Raw genomic sequence first — 9,154 nt, forward strand, 5'->3', positions numbered from 1 at the left:
AAAGTAAAAGTAAACGTAGACTTTAACAATCATTTTATAAGACGTTCTCTGTTGAAAATATGGAATAGATACAAACCAAGGTTTTATTCGAAAATACCATTATGTGTCTCAAGTCAAGAAGCGTTTTATAGAAGAGAAATGTCTGGAAAAGAGAAATGGTTAACTTATCAAGAACTATTAGAAAATGTACATGGAGAATACACAATGAAAGAGAGAGAACAATTGATAAAGGAAGGATATAGTTTTCATTGGTTTGCCTATTTACAATTGTTAGAAAGATATAAAATGGACAAGAAAATGTATGGATTTGAAATAAGTAAATCTGATTTTGAAATAGGTTTGTATACAAATGATGAAAACATAATTGCAAAAATGTATAAACTTTTATTGAAAATGGATATGGAGGAAGAACAAGTAAAAGAGTGCATGGTAAAGTGGGCAAAAAATTTTGGTCATAACATACAAATGGATCAATGGGAAAATATGTGGAAAAAAGGCTTGAAATTTACATTATGTTATAATCTTAAAGAAAATTTTTATAAAATGATGTACCGTTGGTACATGACTCCAGAAAAGCTGTCAAAAATGTATAGTAATGTCTCTAATGTTTGTTGGAAATGTAAACAACAAGAAGGATCTTTTTATCATATGTGGTGTTCATGTAAAAAGGCGAAATTATTCTGGGCACAGATAGGTAGGAAGATGCAAAAAATTTTAAAGATAAATATTCAGTCAAAACCAGAATTTTTTTTACTGGGTTTTATGGATAAACAAATAGAAAAGAAATATGGAAGAATATTATTATATATGATTACGGCAGCAAGATTATTATATGCACAAAAGTGGAAAATGGAATCAATACCAACAATGGAAGAATGGCTACTGAAATTAATGGACTTAGTAGAAATGGATAAATTGACGTGTTTACTTAGAGAAAAATCGACAGATACATTCCTTAAGGATTGGAAGCCTCTCTTAGACTTTTTGTCGAAAGATCAAAATAAAATGATGATACTGGGATTTGATGATTAATTAAGACAGCTTATGGAGAAAAGGGATTCTGTATGTATATATTAAGGGACAGGTTTGATGTATATTATATACTTATAGCTGATCTGTGACAAATCGGAAGTCAACCATTTTATTTTTATTTTTTGTTGTAGTATTGTTATGTTTTTTCTTACTTTGTTTTGTTTGTTTTTTGGAAAAATTTGAATAAAAACTATATAAAAAAAAAAAAAGAGAAAGTGGATAGAGAAAAGTTCTTCTCCCTCTCTCATAATACTAGAACTCGTGGACATTCAAAGAAGCTGAATGTTGGAAGATTCAGGACAGACAAAAGGAAGTACTTCTTTACTCAGCTCATAGTTAAACTATGGAATTTGCTCCCACAAGATGCAGTAATGGCCACCAGCTTGGATGGCTTTAAAAGAAGATTAGACAAATTCATGGAGGACAGGGCTATCAATGGCTACTAGCTGTGATGGCTGTGCTCTGCCACCCTAGTCAGAGGCAGCATGCTTCTGAAAACCAGTTGCTGGAAGCCTCCGGAGGGGAGAGTGTTCTTGCACTCGGGTCCTGCTTGTGGGCTTCCCCCAGGCACCTGGTTGGCCACTGTGAGAACAGGATGCTGGACTAGATGGGCCACTGGCCTGATCCAGCAGGCTCTTCTTATGTTCTTATGTTCTCTCCTTGCCTTGCTGCCGCCCCCCCATCAATCACAAGGCACTTCTGAAACTTCGGCCCTTCTCTTCCTTCCCCCCCTTTTCGAACTCTCCCCCTTGTTCCTATGCATACCTGTGTGCTGTATTTATCCAGACAGAGCACTCCTGCCTTTTAAAATGCCGGCTAGCTTTTTATTGTATATTTATTTGAACTCCATCTTTCTTTTTATTTGTATTTTTGTCCTGTTTAATCACAAGACTGAATTGTATGTGGGACAAAAACTGTCTCAGTAATAATAATAATAATAATAAAAATAAAAAAATCATTAGGCATATAATAAATGGCTTAAGGCTGATTTTTTTGTTCTTGGCAGAGATGAGGTGAGAAGTAGGGTCCTTGCAGCTCCTCCTCTCAGTCCCCCAGCTCTCAAACTCATGTTCTGTGAGAGAGAGATTCCCAGTCCCAGAGAGAGATAGACTGTTGACAATCTCTGCTAATATCTATACAAATGTACATAACATGCATCACCTGAACTCACATGATCTAGAGTTACCTTAGATCTTGCAAGATTTGCAAGTGAGAAGCAATAGGGTTTTATATTAGTTCTGATTGTCTATTGGGCTTTCATAGGTTATATGTTTTTTTCATTTTCTATGGCAAAAACTCCAACTTCAGTGGAATTTATGTGATGTGTTCTAATCATTTGAATTTGGCTAATGAATGCTTTATTATTTCATCAGAACTTTAGCATTAGTACTAAAATATTAATAAAAAAGAAAAGGGAAAAAAATACTTTACATACATCATTCAGCTGTATTGCTAATTGTAGATATAGATATAAAAGACAAACGGCATTTTGTCAAAAGTATTTTTGTCTACATTTTATACCTCATCCTTGCTTTTCCAAGCTTGGCATGGAATGCTTCTCATACAGAATTAATTTGAAATGCTGCATATTTATTATCATAATCATCATATTCAAAATAAAAAATTTATGTACCACCTTCAAGTTGATTCCAACTTATGGTGACCCTATGAATAGGGTTTTTATGAGGCTGAGAGGCAGTGACTGGCCCAAGGTCACCCAGTGAGCTTCATGGCTATGTGGGGATTTGAACCCTAGTCTCATTTTGTTCTCACAACAACCCTGTGAGATAGTAGGTTAGACTGGCCCAGGCAGGGTTATTCAGTGAGCAAAAATGATGCAAATAGGATCTCTTTTAATTGTGCTATCGACCTGCTTACTTCCACTCTGACTGGGGCATCTTGCAGCATGGGGAAGAGATGGGGGCACACCACAGCTGAAGTTCACCCATATAGGAGCATTATCTCTTGTTTATTACAGAGACGCCTGTCGCAGGTTTTGCTGCTGAGAGCAGCAGTCAGTTAGTGCGGCCACTTGAGTCACAGCTTGTTGATCCTGAGGAGGCAAAACTAGAAAGTGAGGTTCAGAAAGGAGGCCCTGTGCATGAGGAGGAGGAGGGCATGAAGCAGTGCCAGTTGCCCACAGCCACATCTGCAAAACAGCAAGTACCATGGTTTGGCTTTGAGAAAGCTTGTACATTTGTGAGCCAGAGTGGGAAAAATGTTGTACGATGCAATTACTGCCTTCCAAGGATCAAAAATCTGAGATCAGCTGTTTCCTCCTCATCCAATGTGAAGAAACATTTTGAGGTAAGCCTTTGTCATGCTGGTCCTCAAAGAGTGTCCATTGTCTATTTATGTTTAAATTGTGAAGTTCCTCTTCCATTTTTTCTTGGATTCATGCTTTGTTCTTCTTCCTCAGAGGGCACACCCTGAGAAGCTGAGAGCAATTGAAGAAGCAATAAAGGCAAGGAGACGTGGCCTTCCTGAACCAATGCATGACACCCCTCCTCCCAAAATGCTGAAGCAGCAGCAGACAACCCTTGAGAGGTGGGGATCTGGCAGGGAGCCTGTCACCCAGAGCAATCTCGACAGGAGAATCATTGATTTCATTGTAGAGGAGACATTACCACTTCAGACTGTGGACAAACCATCATTCATTAATCTGGTTCGCACTGGTCTCCCCAAAGATCTCACCATCATATGTGCCAAGACTCTGAGAGACAGAATTGAGAAGACAGCATGCCACATGAGAGAAACTCTTGCAAACCGAATGGGTGCTGTGGCATATATAGCAACCACTGCAGATTGTTGGACCAATGGCAAGAAGAGTTACTTTGGGGTAACAGCCCACTGGATCAGCCCAACTACCCTGAAACGTGAGGTCGGGGCCTTGGCTTGTAAGCGTCTGAAGGGGCGCCATACATACAATGTCCTTTCAAAAGCACTGCATGATGTACATGTGCAGTACAGGATCCACAACAAAGTTATGTGCACTACTACAGACAATGGCTCCAACTTTGTGAAAGCGTTCAGAGTTTTCATGGCCAAAGAACCAGTGGAAGCTGCAGGCACCAGTGACGATGATGGTGATAACCAGGAGGAGGAGGAGGCTGAGGTGGAGTTTGTGCCTATCTGTGAGATCCTGGACACAGGACCTGAGGCAGAGGAAGAAGCTGCAGACTCAGGAGAGGATTTTGTTTTACCACCACACCAGAGATGTGCTAGCCACACCCTCAACCTTGTGGCAACACAAGACATAGAGGCCATGCTTTCTGACTCCTCCAAAAGTAGTCTTCTTGGTCCTTTCAAGAAACAGTTTCGTTCCTTGATGGGAAAGTGCAGCAAGTTGTGGTCCAAGCAGAACCAGTCAGCCCAGATTGCTGAGTATATCCGTGCGCAATGTGGTGTGTATCTGAAGGTACCGAATAAGACCAGGTGGAATTCCACCTTTGATGCGTTGAAGCAACTACATGAGCTCCTGTCAACTGTGCCACTAAAAATGCATGCCATAATGGACCGCTGCTCCTTGTCCAGGATCACAGCTGCTGAGATTGAAGTGGTACAGGAATACACAGAGATTATGGAGCCACTAGCCCAGTCCCTAGATATCCTGCAACGGGAGAACGGCATGTTCATGGGGTATTTGCTACCAACGCTCTGCAATCTGGACCGCAAGTTAGAAGGACTGGAAAACAAACCTGAGAGGTACACATACTGTTTTCAGCTGCTGAGAGGTGTGCGCGAAGCCCTAAGAAAGCGGTTTGCAGCTATCTGGGAGGACAAGAGGCTTCTTCTGGCAGCCTGCCTACACCCTCGCTTCAAACTAGATTGGCTGGAATCGTGTCAGGCCACCACCCATACCAACAAGTAAGAACATTAGGGAAGCCCTTTGGGTGGATTACTCCAAGGGAAATGTTGTCTCAAGGGAGGCATCAGAGGGCTTAAGGTGGTAGGCAGGGGCTGGGCCTTTTCTTCCTGGGGCTCCTCATCACAACCTTGGGTTGCTGCAGGTAATCCTTAAGGGTCTGCTGTGCTGCCCCATGAGTGTGGTGACTTGGTCACCTTCCTACCTTCCATGTCATCATCCACAGGCTCAGGCTGGACCCTGAACCAGGGGACATGACAAGCATCAGGAAATGAAGAGCAGATGATGGTTTCCTAACATATATGTGTTAACATATTCTCTCTCTTTCTTAGATACACAATGGAAGCCTTGTTGAAAGCTGAAATAAAGATGGGTGTACTTAATGAGGACAGTGATCAGTCTTCAGATAAAGACCGGGAAGGAGATGACTTAGCAGATGACTTCTTTAACTTTCTGCCCCAGGGCAAGAAGTCAGCAGTGGACACTGCTGAGGAGGAACTGGTGAGGTACCTGAGGTCTCCCAGCAGGGAAGTGTCATCACTCCATGGCTTTCCACGTGTGCTGCGGTGTTTTTTGCAGCACAACACAGGCATGCCTTCAAGCGCCGCAGTAGAACGCCTGTTCAGTACTGGTGGCAACGTAATGACTGTAAAAAGACATTCCTTGTCCGACATGCTCTTTGAGCATCTTGTTCTTTTGAGACATAACAGAAACATATTATAAAAGCATTTGAAGTGTAAAATTTGATTTCAAGAGTTGGGGTATCTTCATTGCTTGGGGGGATGTGAGATTCTGTTATGCCATTATGTTAATCTTATGGATAAAAATTTTTATTCTACTACCCCCTGTGTGTGTGTGTTTATTTTTAATATTGTTTTAGGCTTCTTAGATGTGCAGCAGCCAAGGCCAGCACCTTGTAGGAGTTTTTTTTTTAAAGTAACTGGAATGTAATTGTAGTGATTACTTTTGAGAAAAGTAAAGTAATCAGTTACTTTCAGAGCAATTGTAATTGTAATGGTAATTACTACCTTTTTGGGCCAAGTAATTGTAACTGTAATTTATTACTTTTTAAAAGTAATCTTCCAAGCTCTGAGAGTTCTGTACTTTTCCACTGATCACATGCTTTAGCTCTGATAAGGTATAAAAATGCAAGTCTTTCCTGATGTAAGCAGGCAGCTCACTCTTAGCACTCCCTGGTAGGTTTCCGCCGAGAATTGAAAACCTGGCTGTTTAGGTGGGCCTATGGGACTTTTGGGTAATCTAGTTTTATTCTGTAAAGATGTGGGTGGGTTTAGATTAAGTAGAGTTTGATGTTGTATTTGTATTTATATGTTATATTTTAATTTCTGTACGTCGCCTAGAGTGGCCGTTAATTCGGCCAGATAGGCGACTTAGAAATAAAATTTTATTATTATTATTATTAGCGCATATGCGTGTGGGTCAGTGCCTCTGCTTTGCAAAGTATAATAAAGCTTTTGAACTTCTGACCGACTCGCCTCTCGTCTTGTTGGGAATTTGGGCATCCCACCAGGTAAACGAACTAGCAAGAGTTTTTGCAACAATGGTATGAAATGGCCTGAATTCCTTGGTTCCTAAAAGTGGGAAGAGACTCAAGGGCCACAGTGACTCCAACATTTATTTATGTATTTTTATTTACAACGTTTATATACCACTTTATTGTAAAAAATCTCAAAGTGGTTTACAGAAAGAATTAAAACAATAAAATTATTGGCAAAAGCGTTAAGGACAGATACTTAAAAACATTCAAAATAATAAAACCAACAATGAGTTAAAAACAGATTTAAAAACACAATAGCTTCCATATGCCTGGAGAGGCTTGCCTCAAGAAAACTGATTTTAGCAGGTGCTGAAAAGAGGCGTCTGCCTAATGTCAATAGGCAAGGAATTCCAAAGCGTAGGTGCTGCCACTTTACAGGACTGATTTCTTACAAGAGCAGAACAAGTGCTGTACTATGTGGCACCCGTAACATGGAAAGCACAGCTTGAACTTGGCCTGGTAGCAAATCAGCAACCAATGCAGGTTTCAGAGCAGAGGTATTATGTGCTGATAGGATCTCACTCATGTCAGCAATTGTGCTGCAGCATTCTGCACTGCAGTCCCCAGGTCAGGCTGAGCTGCATGGGGATTTCTGTGACCTTGGCTGACTGGCTGCTAGGATTTTTTTAGTTTGGGTTTTTGCTTATGAATCCTGACTGGTTGTGGGATGCTGAGTTTTCTGCCTTACTCACAGGAATCTTGTTGTGGTTGGTATGGTATTACATTTAGGAAAGTGTTACTGCCTTTTGTGTTGTTTTTTTCCTATTTGTATTTCACTTATCTTTAACCTCACTCCGTTACAGCCATAGAAGCAACAGCAGCATATGCAAGGTAATTAACTCCCATTAGTGATAAGAGCAAGAATTTATAATTATTATTTTAATTAAAACAAGAGGCTTATGAGTACTTTGAAGAGGACCAGATATTTATTTTCTTTCATGAAGCCCGGGGGAGGGGGGAAGCAGGAAAGTAGTTGATAAGATAGACATCCTGGCATTGGTAATCTAATCAGCAAGGTATGTGTGGGGTTGTTGCACACTTCCAGGCCCAGTTTCATTTTGAGTATGGAGGTGGAAACTGTGTAGATGTGGTTGATCAAAGGGAGAAGAAATTTTGAGTTAAGCAAAGTTCTGTTTTTATAAAACCTAACAAACATACAGATACTTTGAATGTCTAAGTGCCTGCACCAGTGGAATACTGGAGGAACTTGTAAAACTTGCTGCAACAGTATTTAGAATTGAGCATGTGGTGTGAAAGACTCCTTTTCCTAACATTTTGGCTTCTTGTTTTTCTCCACCCACCACATCTCTGAAATATATTGTATATGTAATGGTTAACCATACTAAAAAATGTAAATAAGTTTATTTCGGTCAATAACCAGAAAAAGTTAACCATACTGTTGCCCTGACTTGTTTGTTTGTTGCTATTTTGTTTTTATTATGTTTTTATATTGATTGTGTATTTTTATTGTTTTTATTATATATGTAAGCTGTGCTGAGCTCTGTTTTTAACAGCAGAAGGGCAGGATATAAATCCTCTTAATCAATAAATATTCCATAGTGTTGGAAACGAGAGTCTAGGCATTTAAGGTTGAAAATGTTGCTTTTAAAAAAAGGATTTCTCATATCTTTCCCCAGTTTTTGGTGGTAATTCCTAGGCACAAAAACAAAACAACTGGACAATCCAAATATTAATATGCAAATAATTTGCATAATATGCAAATAATTTGCATAATATGCAAATAATTTGCATAATATGCAAATAATTTGCACAATATGCAAATTGGCCTGCCCAGATTTGTGGAATTGGAATATGGCAACCCTACAATAGGTATATACTGCTGATATTATATTTTGTGGGAACAGCTGCCTTTTAAAAAGAGAGAGATGTACCTATGACTCTCAGCCACCTGCTGCTCCACCCACCCAACAGCAGCAGCTGAAGGAAGCCTGCCCAGTTGCACTTCTGTCAGCTGGTCAACACAGATGTGCTGACTGATTTACCGGTCACCCATCTTTTCCCCCCCTTCTTCATAAATGATGTCTTTTAAAAAATTCAGAAAAAGCCTTGGTCCAACTCACTAGTCCTCATTGCTGTCTAAAAGAAAAGCAATGCATATCATTTTGCTCATTCGTTACCTGGACTAGCATCTTCCACACACTTCTGCTCTTCCAATTTACTAGGCTGAGCAGGCCTAATTTTGGGGTCCCTGGCAAATCACTGCCCATATTTTGGTTTAGAGAAATGCCTAACAAAATAAAGTTTAAATGTTTGCAAAAGAGCACATTAGCTTTTGTTCCATCTCTGCTACAGCTGCCTACCTGGATAGCAAATGTTGCTATGTTTGATTTATTTGTTGCTTTTCTAAAGCACCAGGCCGGCCCCACAAGCGAATAGCAGAAGCTTCCTGGGTTCTGCCTTTACCCAGCCCAGGGAATACAAGGTTTAAGCAGCCCCCAGGGAAGGCGAGGCTGCCTTAACAGCATTGTCAGGGGGCTGCATTGTTTGATTACACATTCTGACATTACTGAACTCAACAGGACCTCCTCGTGTCCTGAGGCAGCCTGCAGAGGATTCCACTACACCGTTGCAGTCCTATGCACACAGAAGTGCAAGCCGCACTGAACGCTAGGGGATTTTCTTCCAAGTAATAATTGCACAGGACTGGGCTTTTCGTCTACTTGAAAGGTCCTGGTTCC

The sequence above is a fragment of the Rhineura floridana genome, chromosome 19, assembly GCF_030035675.1.
Source record: "Rhineura floridana isolate rRhiFlo1 chromosome 19, rRhiFlo1.hap2, whole genome shotgun sequence".
NCBI lineage: Eukaryota > Metazoa > Chordata > Lepidosauria > Squamata > Rhineuridae > Rhineura > Rhineura floridana.